Source organism: Tachyglossus aculeatus, chromosome 11, assembly GCF_015852505.1.
Source record: "Tachyglossus aculeatus isolate mTacAcu1 chromosome 11, mTacAcu1.pri, whole genome shotgun sequence".
Lineage (NCBI taxonomy): Eukaryota > Metazoa > Chordata > Mammalia > Monotremata > Tachyglossidae > Tachyglossus > Tachyglossus aculeatus.
The window spans coordinates 12,171,971-12,190,004 of record NC_052076.1 but is presented as its reverse complement, the minus strand read 5'-3'; the positions used below and the strand labels follow the sequence as shown (position 1 = coordinate 12,190,004).

The 18,034-nt window shown below is 44.7% G+C and overlaps 1 protein-coding gene across 1 annotated transcript in view; it reads right to left on the bottom strand.

Annotated features, from left to right (window-relative positions):
* The window catches only part of KCNJ1 (potassium inwardly rectifying channel subfamily J member 1), a 30,252-nt gene extending 16,314 nt beyond the window's left edge, over positions 1 to 13,938 (bottom strand). The window contains exon 1 of the mRNA XM_038754525.1: positions 13,869 to 13,938. The gene's annotated coding sequence lies outside the window, so the exon portion shown is untranslated. The remainder of the gene's footprint in view (positions 1 to 13,868) is intronic.
* Positions 13,939 to 18,034: the final 4,096 nt, after the last annotated feature.

Genomic DNA, 18,034 nt, shown 5'->3' with positions numbered 1-18,034 from the left:
CTGGGAGGCAGGTGAAGAAAGGGAAAAGAGGGCTTAGTCAGGGAGGCGTCTTGGAAGAGATGTGCCTTCAATAAGGCTACTAAGTGAAGGGGGTTGGTAATTATCTGTCAGATATAAGGAGGGTGGGCATTCCAGGCCAGAGGTAGGACATGGGCAGGAGGTCGGCGGCAAGATAGAAGAGATCGAGGTACAGTGAGAAAGTTGGCATAAGAGGAGCAGAGGATGAGGGCTGGGTTTTAGTAGGAGAGTAGCGAGGTGAGGTAGGAGGGGGCAAGGTGATTAAGTGCTTTAAAACCAATGGTGAGGAGTTTCAGTTTGATGAGGAGGTGGATGGGCAACCACTGGAGATTCTTGAGGAGTGGAGAAACATGGCTGGAATGTTTTTGTAGAAAAATGATCTGAGAAGCAGAGTAAAGTATGGACTGGAGTGGGGAAAGACAGGAGGCAGAGAGGTCATCAAGGAGGCTGATATAATAATCGAGGTGGGACAGGATAGATGATTGGATTAACATGGTAGCAATTCATAGGGTGAGGAAAAGGCAGATTTTAGCGATGTTGAGAAGGTTGAACCAACAGGATTTAGTAACAGTTTGAATAAGTGGGTTGAAAGAGAGAAAGGAGTCAAGGATAACACTAAAGTTACGGGCTTGTGAGACAGGAAGGGTGGTGCTGTCTATGGTGATGGAAAAGTCAGAGGGAGAACCGGGTTTGGGTGGGAAGAAATCTGGGTTCAGATCCTCACTCTGCCACTTGTATGCTCTGTGACCTATAAGCTCGTTGTGGGCAGGGATTGCCTGTCTTTATTGCTGAACTGTACTTTCCAAGTGCTTACTTAGTACAGTGCCCAAACTGAGTGCCCCCTTATTCCTCCCCTCCCCATCGCCCCCATTCCCTCACTCTCCTCTACCCCCTTCCCCTCCCCACAGCATTTGTGTATATTTGTACATATTTATTACTCTATATTTTATTAATGATGTGTATGTATCTATAATTCCATTTATTTTGATGGAATTAACACCTGTATACTTGCTTTGTTTTGCTGTCTGTCTCCCCCTTCTAGACTGTGAGCCCATTGTTGGGTAGGAACTGTATATGTTGCTAAATTGTACTTTCTAGCCGCTTAGTACAGTGCACATAGTAAGCACTCAGAAAATATGAATGAATGAATGAAGTCACTTCACGTCTCTGTGCCTCAGTTACCTCACCTGTAAAATGGGGATTAAATCCTCCTCCCTCTGACTTGGACTGTGAGCCCCATATGGGACAGGGACTGTGTCCTACTTACCTGATTATCTTGTATCTATCCCAGCACTTAAGACAGTGTCTGGAACATAGCAAGTGCTTAACAAGTATCATTTAAAAAATATAATTTTTTAGAAGGGTCTAAATTTCAACCCCCCTAAACAAGGCAACCTTGTTTCCCATGGACTCAGTCTTTAGGCTTGCCTAATTTAATGAAATTATATCAGGGGTTTTTACCTAATAATAATCATAATAATGGTATGTATTAAATGCCATACTATCTACCATATACTGCCAAACACTGTGATCACTGCTGGGGTAGATACAAAATAAACAGATCAGATACAATCCCTGTCCCACACGGGGCACACAACCTGTGAAGTAGAGAAAGAAGGAACCTAAATTCCTATTTTACAAAGGTGGAAACTGAGGTATCCTGCTTTTAGACAGAGGTTTCAACCAGACACTTCAACAGGCTTAAACATCAGGTGATCAGCCTTCTATTCCCAGCTCTGCCACTAATCTGTTGCATGATATTGGACCAATCACTTAACTTCTCTGGTCCTCAGCTTCTTCATCTGTAAAAGAGGGTTGAAGAGACCAGCTGTCCCTCCCTCTTAGACTCTGAGGCCTGTTGGGGATTGAAACTGATTATCCTCTAGACTGTAAACTCCTTGTGGGCTACATGTCTACCAAATCCATTATATTGTACTCTCCCAAGTACTCAGCAAACAGTAGATGCTCAATAAATATGCTTGATTGATTGTGTCTACCCCAGTGGTTAGCACAGTGCTTGGCCCATAGTTTGCACTTAACAACTATTATTAGCATTAATGCTATTATTATTATTACCATCTAGAAGCAATACTTCCCCTCCCACCTCCAAATGCACCATCTGCAGAAAGCAAGGCAAACTTGTCAGACCCCTCCCACCCCACTCCCTTGCAGCTCTCAAAATGCTTCACTGAAATTTGCCTTCAGGAAGACAAAAGACAGCATCATGGAGAGGTCCTCACCAACAGTTTAGCTAAAAAATTCAAGCCTCAGGCATATACTGTGATCTCAAATATCCAGCTAACTCAGGTGAAACATACCTCAGCCTGAAGTGTCAGGAGGATTGAGGCCAAAAGTAGCCCATCAGGCCTGAATTATCCAGATTCTTAGCTGGCTTAGTTCCCACCCTAGAGGAATGTTAGGGAAGGTCAAATGAGGGACCGATTCTCAGCATCACCCCAGGCCATAGGGAAAAATTGTGCTTAAAACATTTCCCACGATTCTCCTTGTGTTTCACCAGTTCTGCATCAATGGTGTGTGGCATGACCCTCACTGAAATCCGTGCCTCTCTCCAAACCACCCCCATCTGTTCCATTTCCAGTTATCAATCTCATTTGCTTGATGCAGAGTATCTTTTGGGTTCTTTGCCCAGGGGAAGTGAGGGAGAGCTGGAGTGGTGGGTTGCCATATGGATATCTTTACAAACTTGTTTATAGATGCACTTATTTATTGAGCCAGTTCAATCTGATATATTTGGTCCATCTTCTATTCTATCCTTGTTCTTTCTCCTACCCCCACTTTTGGATCATCATTTTTGTTTGCTGATCTCCCCCATTGGATTGTCAACTCCTAGAGAATAGGAAGTATGTGGACTCTCCCAAGTGCCTAGTACAGGGCTTAGCATTCAGTAGGCATCTGTTAAATACCATTGATTGACTGTGACCTGACCTTCTCTCTGGGTGGGGCTTCTGAGAGCAGAGGGGTGGACAGAGGGGTAGGGGCTCTGGGGCAGAGGGGGTGGGTTTGGGAAGTGTGTCTTTCTTTAATTTGTTTCTAAATTGAAGTTGATTCTTGAGGATTTTCCTCATGAAACCAAGATCCCACAGGGGAATACCCCGAAAAGAAACCAGCCCACCTGGAAAAACTCAGAATTAAATTTAAACTTAGAAACAAACCTCAAGAGTCTCAGCCCTTCTCTCAAACCCAAGCCAGGTTCTCCACTTAGATTTTCCTTTCAACTAAAGCCTGGTTCTATGGCTTAGGACTCTTCCTTTTAGCTCCCCAAGGTCTAGGTAGGAAATGTAGGAAAATGTCTTCTCTTCAGTGCTGCCTGAACAATCACCACTAAATGGAAAAGAAAAGCCAGGAAGATCCATCTGTGGTCTACAGAGGCCCCAGGAGGTGCAAGATTGAAGTCTGGTCAGGGACCTTTGAGGGAAATCAGGGAAATTTGGCAGTCTTTGAATGCCCATCTATATGACAGTGTGAGCAGAAACTGGGAACAGCAGGTTCCTCCTGGCTCACAAGTGCTGATGCCCTGAAGCTAATGACTTTGCTTGAAAAGAGAAAGTGGAAAATAAAAAATAGAAGCAAAGGCAGCCAATGACTGCCCAGGGACCTGGAGCCTAGAAGTGTTTTTGTTTTGTCTGTTCTTCAGGTTTTGTTAAGTGCTTACTATGTGCCAGGTGAAGTACTAAGTACTGGTGTAGTTACAACATAATCAAGCAGGACATAATCCCTGACCCACATAATTAACACCAAGGAAGATAAAGCCAAAAATCAGAACAAAATTCCTGACTGTGAAAGCCAAGATCTTATAGCAAATTGCGTTATGAAGAATAAATCTGGCTAGACCAATTTCATTTCTTTCAGCGAGAATGAAAACCCCTGGAGATAAGGGGTACAGTAATGGAGGTAGTTTATTCAATGAGAGAAGTGAATGTGATTCACGGGGATGTGATTCTGTCCCCCTTGATAGTCACATCAAATGCTGCCATTCCAAGTCTAACCCAGGTTCTTGAGGTCCCCCATTAGTGGAACCAGATTAACACATTTTCACCCAAGTAAAATACTCTGTAGATTTCATGTTACGTGCAATCCCTAGCTCTTGCTTTACTCCAGGAAAAGAAAAAAAAATCAACCCTTAGGATTCATCCATTTTTGCCCATCCTCATCACATATATTTGTCTATTATTTGATTATTTCAATTATTCAAATATTAAATTATAATATTCAATTATTTATTCAGCTGTTTCATCCCGACATTTACACTACCTTGGGTTATATCCTTGTACTTTCTCTTTCTCCCTTTATTTCATTCATCAATTAAACATTGGTATTGATTGAGCACCAGCTGTGTACGGAATACGGTACTTAGCACCTGGAAGAATATTATAGATATAGGAGACATGATCCCAGTCCTCAAGAAGTAATATTAATCTCTGTCTCCCCAACTAGATTGTAAGCAGGGAATGTGTTAACAAGTCTGCTGTATCGTACTCTCCCAAATGCTTAGTACAGTGCTCTGCACACTGTAAGAGCTCAATAACTACAATTGATGATGATGATGAGGAGGAGGAGGATATCAGCTAATGGGGGAGCCAGTTGCCACTCTGTGACTTTGGCATGTCACTTAATTTGTCTGGGCCTCAGTTTCCTCACCTGTAAAATAGGCATTAAATAGCTCTTCTTCCTCCCCTAAGACTGTGGGACAGGGTCTGAACTAATTGTATTGATTCTACCACAGCACTTAACATATTGTTTTGGTGCACAGTAAGTGCTTAACAAATAATAATTTGCATTTTCTGGTCTCCTTCATATGAGCTCCCTGAGGGCAGGGAATGTGTGTTTTGGTTCTGGTATTTTCTCATGAGGATATAGTACAGTGTTTTTGACTCAATATCAATCAATTTATTGAGCACTTACTGTGTGCAGACCACTATATAAAGTGCTTGGGAGGCTACAATAAAATAGACAAAATATCTGCTCTCAGTAGGAAAGAAGGGAAAGGGGAAGGAAGAGAGGGAAGAAGGAGGGGTAAGGGGAAGAGGAGGTGAGGAGAGGGGGAAGAGGAGGAGGAGGGACAGGGGAGGAGGAAGAGGAGAGGGAGGAGGAGAAGGAGAAGGAGGAGAAGGAAGAGAAGAGGAGACGGGGAGAAGGAGAAGAAGGAGGAGAAGGAGCAGAAGAAGAAAATTGATTAAACACTTGCTATGTGCCAAGTATGGGATAGATACAAGATAATCAGATTAGACATGTCTCCTGTTTTTCAATATCTCCACAGAGGGTATGCAGCAATCCCCCGTCATCCATCCCACATTCTTTCTTAAATCTAACTTTAATCCCACACGCTAAAACTGAAGCCTATTATCCCTTGCTTGCACCTCAGGAGAGGTGATGTACAGATGGTCAGCAGCCCCCTCCTTCCTCAGCAGTTCACTCTTCAATCAGCCCACAGCCTTCTCTTCTCCAGCCTCAGCAATCCCAACTCCTTTAGCCTTTCGTCCCATGTCCTGCCATTTCTGCCATCAGTGTCTGAACATCCTCCTCATTGGCCCCAGTTAATTCTACCCAGCTCACCTGGAGGCCCAGGCTACATCTCTGCAGGCCATACAGTGACCTGACGATCCCCTGGCTCTCACCGGGATCAGCCTTCCCTTCGTAGCAAGCCACATGTGTACCACTATCTCCCAGGACATCATGGGATGGGGACTGATGGCTGAGACCAGGCCACTCCCCCATGGACCCTCATTGGCAATCTCTCTGGGGAGCAAATCCAGGATTATCACTCCTTCCAAAGAGTGGCTCCCAGCCCACGAGAACGCCCGGCCGATCTGGATGGAGCCAGAATTCTTCAAAGAATTTTGTCCAGGGCAACAGACCGTGAGGGCTTATCCCCAGGGCCTGGAGGATCGGGGACGGTCACCTGAGCTGGGCCCAGTCATCCCCTTTCTGGGGCCAGGGCGCTGGCCTGCTCAGGACCCAAGTCCAGGGGCAAATTGTTAATCATCTCTCTGTAAATGGAGCTGCTTATTGAATGAGTGCCATTGTTGAAATCAGGCCTCGAACCACTGGTGGGGGAGGGTCAGCAGAGAATGGGGAGGGGCATGGGTGATGGGAAACTCCAGATAAATGATATTTTCTGGGGGACGACTCCAAAAATATAACTGTTGTGCTGTAGCTTTGCCACATGATTCCGTCCCAGTGCATAGTAATTGCAGCTCTTGGCAGGGAACATGCATACCCTGAATTTCCCTTCCTGGAGATCCAATATAGGCAAGTAATGCTTGACCATGTTGGGCAGAGGGGATTTAGGAAAAGCAGCCCTGGAGGAATATGATTGGATGCCGGTCTTTCCTTATGGAGGCAACGTGACCTAGTGTAAAGAATGTGAGACTAGTCCAAGCCCTGCCACTGGCCTGCTGGTTGACCTTGGGCAAATCATTTAACTTCTCTAGGCCTTGGTTTCCTCATCTGGCAAATACAGATAAGATATCTGCTTTCCTCAAGGGGGAAAGGGACCATGTCTGAACAGATTGTCTTGTATGTACTACAGAGGATTTGGTAACAGATGGAATATGTGGGTTAAATGAGAGAGATGAGTCAAGGATAATGCCTAGGTCATGGGCTTTTGAGATAGTGATGGAAAAGTCAGGAGGAGGACAGGGTTTGGGTGGGAAGATGAGAAGTTCAGTTTTGGACCTGTTAAGTTTGAGGTGTCGACCAGACACTCAAGTAGAGACATCCTGAAGACTGGAGGAAAAGACTGCAAGAAGTAGAGAAATCCAGCAACAGATGTAGATGTGGGAATCATCTGGATAGAGATGGTAGTTGAAGCCATAGGAGGACAAGAATTCTCCAAGGTAATAGGTGTAGATGGTGTTCTCTCTGGCCTGGAACTCCCTTCCCCTCCATATTTGCCAGACTACCACTCTCCCCACCTTCAAAACCTTATTAAGGTCACATCTTCTCCAAGAGGGCTTCCTTGACTAAGCCCTCTTTCCCCAACTCCCTATTCCTTCTGTGATATCTATGCATTTGTATCTGTACCCTTTAAGCACTTGATATTCACCCTACCCACTTCAGCACCTATGTGCATATCCATAATATATTTATTTACAATAATGTCTGTCTCCCCCTCTAGGTTGTAAGCTCATTGTACTCTTCCAAGGACTCGGTGCAGAGCTCTACACACAGTAAGGGCTCAATAAATGTCACTGATTGATTGAGAATAGAAGTGTCCCAGAGCCTTGAGGGACTCTCATAGTTATTGCAGGGGAGACAGAGGCGCAGCCTATGGAAAAGACTGAGACTGAGTGACCAGAGAGATAGGAGGAGAACCAGGAGAGGCCAGTGTCAGTGAAGCCAAAATTAGATTGGGAGTCAGAGGTTGTGGGTTCTAATCCCAGATGAGCCACTTGTCAGCTGTGTGACTGGGCAAGTCACTTTATCAATCAATCGTATTTATTGAGCGCTTACTGTGTGCAGAGCACTGTACTAAGCGCTTGGGAAGTACAATATGTTACCAATTTGTACTTCCCAAGTGCTTAGTACAGTGCTCTGCACACAGTAAGCGCTCAATAAATATGATTGATGATGATATAGAGACAGTCCCTACCCAATAGTGGGCTCACAGTCTAGAATGGGCTCACAGTCTAGAAACTTATCTGTGCCTCATTTACCTCATTACCTCATTTGTAAAATGGTGATTAAGACTGTGAGCCCCACTTGAGACAACCTGATTACCTTGTATCTACCCCAGTGCTTAGAACAGTGCTTGGCACAAAGTAAGCACTTAACAAATACCATCATTATTATAATGTTTCTAGGAGAAATGAGTAGTCCACAATATCAAAGGCAGCTGAGAGGTTGAGGAGGATTAGGATGAGTAGAGGCCTTTGGATCTGGCAAGAAGGACATCACTGGTGACCTATGAGAGGGCAGTTTCCATGGAGTGAAGCAGGCAGGAGCCAGATTGAAGGGGTCAGGGAGAAAATTGGAGGAAATGGAGACAACGGGTTTAGACAACTTGCTCAGTAGGTTTGGAGAGGAATAGTAGGCAGGAGATGGGGTGATAACTAGAGGGAGTTGTGGGGTCAAGGGAGAGTTTTTTTGGGATAGCAGTGGGGAAGAAGCCACTGGAGAGGGCAAACAGTTGAAGATGGAGGTCAGGGAAGGAAGAAGGGACGGGTCAAGCAAAGGAGTTGGAGGAGCAGGTGGAGGGGCAGATTTTGAGATGAGATCTCCTCTTGAGCTACTGCCAGGAAACATGAGAGAACTGAAGAAGGGGTAGGAGGAGGGAGGAACTGGAGAAGAGAAGGGGAAATTTTAGGAAGCTCATGCCCGATGGCTTCAATTTTATCAATAACGTATGTGGCCAGATCCTTAGGGACAAGTGATTCTTGGATGGTGCAGGGTTTGTCGGGGGTGGGGGGTTTTCGGGGGTAGAGGTTTGAGGAGGCAGTTAAAAGTCTGGGAGTCAAAAAAGATGGAGAAATATTGCCACTTCATAGAGGAAAGGGAAGAATGAAAGCAGGTGAGAATAGTTTGAGTTGGATGAGGTCAGCCTTTTGTCTGGATTTCCACCAGCAGCACTCCTCAGCTCAAGCACAAGAGCAGAGGAAGCAGATTGCGGAGGCGATCCAGGGTTATGGGTTAGTGGTTCTAGATTGGTGTAGGGCCAAGGGAGTGAGAGAGTCAAGTTCACTGGAGAGGGCTGTCATGAGGGTATGGATTTGTGCATCAGAAGAAGGTAGGGTATGGAGACCAAATGGGCATGATGACCTTAGAAAATTGGAGGTGTTCAAAAGATCAAAAAGCAGCATGGCATAATGGATAGGGCACAGGCTTGGGAGTCAGAGATTGTGGACTAGAATCCCAGCTCTGCCACTTGTCAGCTGTGTGACTTGGGGCAACTCACTTAACTTCTCTCTGCCTCAGTTAACTCATGTGTAAAATGGGGATTAAGACTGTGAGCCCCACATGGGACAACCTGATAATCCTGTATCTACCCCAGTGCTTAGAACAATGCTTGGCACATAGTAAGCACTTAAATACCATCGTCATAAAAGGCTCTGTAGGGGAACAGAATGGATTTGCAGGAATGTGAGGGTAAGAAAGCAGATGAGGAGGTTGTGGTCAGATGAGCAGAATGTCCTAGTGAATAGAGCATGGACCTGGGTCTCAGAAGGACCTGGGTTCTAATCCTGCCTCTGCCACTTGTCTGCTGTTTGACCTTGGGCAAATTACTTCAGTTCTCTGGGCTTCAGTTACCTCATCTGTAAAATGGGGATTAAGATTGTGAGCCCCATGTGGTACAGGGACTGTGTCCAAACTAATTATCTTGTATCTATCCCAGTGCTTAAAACAGTGCCTGGCACACAGTAAGCACTTAACCAATACCACAAAAAATGGGCAGGTGAAGAGGTTGTGGTCAGGCAGAGGAATTTCAGAGTTGGAGAGGGTAGAGATTGTACAGTGAATAGAGATAATGGGATCAGGCATTTGTCTAAGTTGGTGAGTGGGTGAGGTGGGGTGGAACAGGAGGTCAGTGGAATTGAGGAATGACAGGAAGCAGGCAGTGGAAGTGTCACCAGGAACATCCACATGGATAATGAAGCCCCCAAGGATCAATATGGAGAGAGAAGGAATGTGAGAAAGCAATCAAAATGGTTCAGAAAGTTGGAAGTGGGGCCTGGGGGGCTATAGATGACTGTGAAAAGTAACTGGAGTGGGTGGGAGAGGCAGATGATGTGGGCTTCAGAGGATGGGAGAGAGGAATGGGAGAGGTGGGATGGTGTGAAAGCAGCACTGGGGAACAAGAAGGTAGCCCACTCCTCGCCCTTTCCCATTGAGTCTTGGGGAGTGTGAGAAGTTGACACCCCCTCAGAAGAGAGCCACAGAAACAGTGTCAGCAGGGGAGAGCCAAGTTTATGGTGCTTCACAGTTGCTTCCCTTACCTTTAATTTATTTTAACACCTGTCTCCCCTGTTACACAGTAAGCTCCTTGAGGGCAGGGATCCCATCTACTAACTCTCCCAAGCTCTTAATACAATGATCTGCACAGAGTCAGCACTCAATACATACCCTTGATATATATAGTGCGGTCTTAATGACAATGATGACATCAAGGACACAGTCAGTCAATCAATCAATTGTATTTATAGCTCTTAGTAATGTACAATATAATAGAGTTGGCAGATACATTCCCTGCCTACTATGAGCTTAAAGACTAGAAAGGGAGACAGATGTTAATTTTTAGATTTTTAGACTGTGAGCCCACTGTTGGGTAGGGACTGTCTCTATATGTTGCCAATTTGTACTTCCCAAGCGCTTAGTACAGTGCTCTGCACATAGTAAGTGATCAATAAATACGATTGATGATGATGATGATGTTAATATAAATAAATAAATGGATATGTACATAATTGCTTTGAGGGTGAAAAAAGGGAGCAAATCTAAGAACAAGGGTGAAACAGAAGGGAGTAGGAGAAGAGGAAATGAGGGCTTAGTCAGGGAAGGTCTCTTGAAGGAGCTGTGCCTTTAGTAAGTCTTTGAATGGGGGGAGAGTAATTGTCGGATAAGAAGAGGAAGGCATTCCAGGCCAGTGGCAGGAAATGGCCAAGAGGTCATCAGCAAGATAGATGAGATTGAGGTACAGTAAGTAGGTTGACATTTGAGGAGCCAAGTGTGCAGGCTGGGTTGTAGTGGGAGAGCAGTGAGTTAAGGTTGGAGCGGGCAAGGTGATTGAGTCCGTTCAAGCCAAAGGTGAGGCTGATCCAGTTAAGAAATCCCACTAGACTGAAAACCTGTTGTGGGCAGGGAATGTGTCTGTTATATTGTTGTGTTGTATTCTTCCAAGTGCTTAATATAGTGCTCTGCACATAGGAAGCCCTCCAATAAATATCACTGATTAATTGAGTAGTTGGTGGCCGGCTTAGGAAAAACTGTGAGAGGGGTATTCCCTGCTAAACCCCAGGAAATAATTGGGAAACTGGGGATCCCCAGGAGTAACAATAATAATAATAATAATAATAATTGTGGTATTTGTTAAGTGCTTACTATGTGCCAGGCACTGTACTAAATGCTGTAGTACAAGATACAAGATACAAGATACAAACACAAGATAATCAGGTTGGACACATTGCCTGTCCCACATGGTGCTCACAATATTAATCTCCATTTTATAGATGAGACAACTGAGGCACAGAGAAGTGAAGTGACTTGCCCAAGGTCATACAACAGACAAGTGGCAGAGCAGAACTGGGTTGGGGGAGCACTTTGAAACTCACCCGAGCCCCCACAGAATGTATGTACATGTCCTCATATTCTACTACTTCCCCCATCTGTGATTCACAAGGAAACTGAGGCACAGAGAGGTTAAGTGACTTGCCCAAGGACACACAGCAGGTCAGTGGTGGAACTGGGACTCGAACCCATTTTTCCTGCCTTCCAGCACCATGCTATTTCCACTAGACCTCAGTCCTAATGGTCAATTATTTCAGTGTGGGTTGTCTCAGATTATGAAATCTATCTTCACTTATGGACTTCATTTGGGACTGGGACTGGTCCAATCTAACAACCTTATATCTACCCCAGAGCTTAGCACATTGTTCAGTTAACAAATGTTAGAATTATTATTACAGAGGAAGAAGGAAAGTAAACATGTAGGTGAATAAGTAATATAGTTTGTGCAAAAATGCCACAGGTGCCAGCATCGGTTTGAAAAACACCCTCTAGTCAGTAATACCCTTGGGAGCAGTGATCAGATTTACCTACTCTATTGTACTGTACACTTGCAAGCTCTTAGTACAGTGCTCTGCAGACAGTAAGTGCTGAAAAAATACCACGGCTGGATCGATAAAATGGGCAGACATAGCTAGATCTTCTGCTTATTGGTGAAGGGTAGTATTATGCCAAGACAAGGAGTGTTATTGATAAAAGCTCCAGGATGCTTTGTATTTCATGCAATTTACACCAATAATAATAATAATAGCATTTATTAAGCACTTACTATGTGCAGAGCACTCTTCTAAGCACTGGGGAGATACAAGGTAATCAGGTTGTCCCACATGGGGCTCACAGTCTCAATCCCCATTTTACAGATGAGGTAACTGAGGCACAGAGAAGTTAAGTGACTTGGCCAAAGTCACATAGCTGACAAGTGGTGGAACTGGAATTAGAACCCATAACCTCTGACTCCCAAGCCTGGGCTCTTTGCACTGAGCCACGCTGCTTCTCCAATAAGGGAAATAATATTCAAAAATTGTGTTGTGCACCAGGAGACTAAGCTCCCACGCGCTTCTGCATCACCCTTGCACTTGGATTTTCAGTCTTCAATAATTCAGCCCTCTTTCAAAACTTACATTCATCTCCATAATTTATTTATTTATATCAGTGTCTGTCTCCCCATCTAGACAGTAAGCTGAATGTGGGCAGGGAACATGTCTACCAACTCTGTTATACTGTACTCTCCCAAGAATTTAATACACTGCCCCACACAGTATAAGTGCTCAATACATATGACTGAGTAAATAAAGGTCACCTTCTGCTGTTAATGTAAAATGTTTATCTGCAGCACCACTTTAAGGTACTTTCTACACCTAGAGATACATCAAATTTAAGCAATGGCTCTCCTCTCAGCATTCATCAAAGTATCTGACACCCCGAGAGTTCTAAGTCAACATTAATAAAGCCCGATTCATTCACGCAAAACTGAAGGTAGGTAAAAGCTCAGATGGCTCTTATTTCACTTGGAGAAATGAATCCATGATCTTTCTATCTCATCAAGCCGAAAGGAAAGTCCAATGTTGACCTCTCACTGGCCTGCTCTCATTCATCCTGAATATGGCATTTTTCTCACCGGTTCACAAATGGCAAGTCAATTCAGAGAGGCCGAACTACTGGATACATAGCAAGACAGAATCAGCTCTCTGCTCCATGCTATCCACTTCTTCTTATTATCACCATATTTGTTAAGCGCTTACTATAGGCCAGGCACTGTAATAAGCCCTGGATACATGCAAATCAGTTTGGACACAGAACCTGCCCCACATGGGGCTCACAGCCTCAATCCCCATTTTACAGACAAGGTAACTGAGGCACCGAGAAGTGATCTGCCCAAGGCAGACAAGTGGCAGAGTCAGGATTAGAACCCATGGCCTTCTGACTCTGTAGCCCATGCTTATCCACTATGCCATGTTGCTTCTCTTCTTCAAGAAGAGACAACCACCCTACTATGGCAATGAATGACCTCAAACTCCCAGGGCCTGTTTTTTGATGTAGCATTGTTAGGTCTAGAAAGAGTCAGGGTGTGTGTGCAATCCAAGGCTGGGGAATAATAATGATGGTATTTGTTAAGCGCTTACTATGTGCGAAGCACTGTTCTAAGCGCTGAGGAGGTTACGAGGTGATCGGGTTGTCCCACAGGGGGCTCACAGTTTTAATCCCCATTTTACAGATGAGGGAACTGAGGCACAGAGAAGTTAAGTGACTTGCCTAAAGTCACACAGCTCACAGCTGGAGGAGCCGGGATTTGAACCCATGACCTCTGACTCCAAAGCCCGGGCTCTTTCCACTGAGCCACACTGCTTCTATGGCACTTAGTACAGTGCTCTGCACACAATAAGCACTCAATAAATAATTCCATTTAAGATGGCGGAGTTGGTAGGGAGTAGACATGATGCAGTCAACTGATGGCATCCAGAAAGCAACAGGAAAACCAAGATCATTCACTGAGGTGGGATTTTCCACCTCTGAGCCAGAAAGTGGTTAGACAAATCCTTCTAGAACCAGGGGGAGACTGGACCACTGAGAATCCTTGTCCTACAAAAAACGTGAAGTTTCTACCCGCTTACCTGGTTGCTGGCCAGAGGGCAGAGCGCAAAGTTTGACCAGAGCCAGCTGGTCCCTCAAGCGCCTCCAGATCTCCACCACTCAGATTCTTCAGCAGCTCTGGGACCACCACCCCACTATCAGAGGCACAAGGAGCCTCAGGCCTCTTGGCTTTTTACAGCACACAGGGTCAGCTCGAACTGGTTGCCTGTTCATCTATATGCAACGGCACACGAGGAGGGCAGTTTACTTTATAACCGGATCCAGCAGGAGGAGGAGTGGCGGTGTAAATGGGGTGGTTAAAGCTGAAGTGTCGAGCTGCCAGGCCTAATTAAGAGAAGGATTGGTTCATGAGGCAACAGCCCGAGGAGGGTGGCCCAGAGAGAGAGAGAGCAAAGTGATGGACCGAAGGTGGAAGGGGACAAAGCCAAGAGATTCGAGGCTCTAGTGGATCAGAACTGGTCGTGAATATGTGGAGACCCAGGGCAGCTGATGGATGAGGCATCTGCTTCTTCGCTTTGCACATAGTAAGCACTTAATAAATGCCATCATTAATAATAAAAATAATTGTGGTATTTGTTAAGCACTTACTATGTTCCAAGCACTTTTCTAAGCGCTGGGGTAGATACAAGGTAATCAGGTTAGGTGGAGTCTCTGTCCCACGTGGGGCTCACTGTCTCGATTCTCATTTCACAGATTAGGTAACTGAGGCACAGAGAAGTTAAGTGACTTGCCCAAGGTCACACAGCAGATATGTGGCAGAGCTGGGATTAGAATCCATTAGAATCCCCTTTATATAATAGTAATCATATCAGTTAAGTGCTTACTATGTGCTAAGGACTGTCTAAGTGCTGGGATAGCTACAAGATAATCAGGGCAGACACAATCAATATTCCACATGGGGCTTGCAGTCTAAGGGGAAATAGAACAGCTTTCTAATCACCATTTTTTAGATGAGGAAACTGAGTCAAGACCAAATTCAGTGACTTGCCCCAGGTCACACAGATGGCAAGTGGTGGAGCCAAGATTAGAACACAGGGTCTGATTTCCAGGACCATGCTCTATCCACTAGACCACACTGCTTCTCTTCCCCCACTTCTTCTAGTTTATTTGTCATTTATGAAGTATTTACCAGGTTCCAAGCACTGGGGGAATATAATGGAGATTAAAGACACCATCCCTACCCTCAATAAACTTACAGTGAAACAGGGAAGATAGGAACACACAAATGGTTTACTATCAGAAGTAAAAATAGAGTTTTCTCTGATTATGACAAGGAAAAGGAAAGATGAAGAAATGAGTAAATAAATGAGAAAAACAGTCAAGAACAGAGATGGATAAGAACATAAGTGATACAGATAGCTGTGAATGCCTAAATTACTGAAGTGGCTGTTAGTAAAATATGATTTGGGGAGGAAGATATTAATCATGTGAGGCCTCCTAGAGGAGGAGACTTTTCAAGAGGGCTTTGGAGCTGGTGAGAATTTGGTCTGGTGAATTGGAGTGGGGAGAAAATTTTCAGGCTGGAGGAAATACATGAGCATAAGGAAGGAGAGGCTTGAGCAAGGGACAGCGAGAAGGTGAGGTAGGAGGAGCAGAGAGAGCATGAGCCGCAGAAGACAGCAAAGCTTGTTGTGGATGCAAATTGTGGCCATCAACTCCATTATACTGAACTTTCCCAAGCACCTAATATAGTGCTCTGAATGCAGTAAATGTTCGATAAAAATCATCGATTGATTGATTGGTTAATCCGGAAGATGGAGAGAGATAGTGGGAAGCCTGGAAGTCAGGGGTAAGAACTTTTTGCTTAATGTGGAAGGAAATGGTTTTTTGAGTTGTTGGAGACATGGAGTCAACACCCTGATTTGATCTGATCTCATTAATCCCACTAAAGAATGAAGGCCCTTGAAAAGTCTTCTGTGGGCAGAAGACTTTTGTGGTATTTGTTAAGCACTTACTATATGCCAAGCACTGTACTAAGCACTGGGTATATACAAATTTATCAGGTTGGACACAGTCCCTGTCCCACAGGGGGCTCACAGTCTAGGTAGGAGGGAGAATTGAATCCCCATTATACAACAGAGGAAACTGGGGCACAGAGAAGTGATGTGACTAGCCCAAGGTCACACAGCAAGCCACGCACTATACTAAGCACTGGGGAAGGTACAAGCTAATTGGGTTGGACACAGTCCATGTCCCACAAGAGGCTTGCAATCTTAGTCCCCATTTTACAGAAAAATGAAGTGAAAAGGGAAGGTCACACAACAGACAAGTGGTGTAGCAGGGTGAACCCAGGCCCATGCTCTTTCCACTTAAGCCACACTGCTTCTGTATTGATGGAGCATACAATGTGTCCACAATGTGTGCAGACTCTATTCCAGACGGGAAGGATGACACAGTAGAAATCAAAGAGACAGTCACTGCCTTTGAGAAGTTTGTATCAGGGTTGCCTAGTGATCTACACACAGTCAGTGATTAATAAATTCAAATGGTTGATAGTAAGTTAGTAGACTGTAGACTCCTTGTAGGCAGGGACTGTGTCGACCAATACTATTCTATTGATCACAGTACAGTGTAGTGCACAGAGCAAACACTCAATAAATACTAATGACTGACAAAAACAGGAATGATTTGCATTTTCTTTCCCTCTCATACCCAGGAAGCCCAGAGAAGGCTGCTATAAAGGTTTCCTGACCAAATCTAATTGGAAGAGCAGTAAAGATTGAAATGGTGTTAAATGAGTGCTTACAATTTTGATGCAAAATTGCAAAATAAACACTTAGGAAATACCACAAAACCACAAGACATCCACAACCCACAAGGAGATTCCACTTAATCGAGTACTTACTATGTGAAGAGCACCTTACTAAGTGCTTGGGAAAGGACAATACAACAATAAACAGTGATATTCTCTGTGCACAATGAGCTTATATTCTAGAGAAGGGGAGACAGACATCAATACAAATAAATAGTCTAGAGGGAAGTTAGTCACTCTCCTGGGGAAGACAGACAGAGGAATATTCACCAGAAGTGGCATCAGAATAAAAATAAATTGAACATCTAATTGTTCATATGTATGATACCAGAGCATGGGCCTGGGAGTCACAGGGACCTGGGCAACTATATATATATATATATACACACAACCACACACACTCACACACACGTAGTGTGTATTTGCAAAAAAGATGGGCAAAAAGATCATAAGCTCTTTGAGGGAAGGGATTGTTTCTACTTTCTCTATTGTAGTCTCTCAAGTGCCTAGTCCAGTACACTGTAAAGAATAAACCTCAATAAACATTATTGATGTGTTGCTTGATTCCAATCACTTAATTCAGAATGATAGTGCCCATTATCCCCTGCTGTTGTATTTTTTCCTGGGGGGCGGTGGGGAGAATTGGAAGGTTTTGTTTTTGTTTTTTAATGGTACTTATTAACACCTTACTATGTGCCAGGGCTCACAGTCTAAGTAGGAGGGAGAAAAGATATTGAAACCCCATTTTGCAGATAAAATAACTGAGGCATAGAGAATTTAAGTGACTTTCCCAAGGTCACAAAGGAGACAGGTAGCCATTCCAGGATAAGAACCCAGTTCCTCTGACTCCCAGACCCATGCTTTTTCCACTAGGCTTCACTGCTTGTCTGATAAAGCCAGCATCTCCCCTGCTTCTGGCATAGACTTCACCCTTGCCAATGCCAAGAAGAGCACCAGTGAGGTGAGATGAGGGCAAGACCATGGGGGCAGGCATACCCACTCCGGTCCTAGGGCCTGCTTTTTCTTCCAGCTCAGTGAGACCTTCAAGACCATCCTTTCTCTTTCTGAAGGAGACCCTCCCTCCCAGAGACAAGAGCGCCTGAAGGGGCCATCTTCTCCCCAGGAATCCGTGACCATGGAGAGAGGACATTAGCCATTCTGCCCACTAATGTTGAGGATCCAGGTTGTTCCTGAGTGCCCCTGAAATGAGACCAACCAAGTCTGCACCATGACGAAGGAGGGCAGACTGGGGTGCAGCATTTATACCAACCTCAGCCACATCCTGCTGGGATCATCCCTGCTGAGTCTATAAGTGAATGAATGAAAGGGCTTGGGAGAAATGCTGACTCTAGAATATAAGCTCCTTGTAGCCAGAAAACCTGTCTACCAACACTATCATATTGTGCTCCCCCAGCACATAGCACAGTGCTCTGC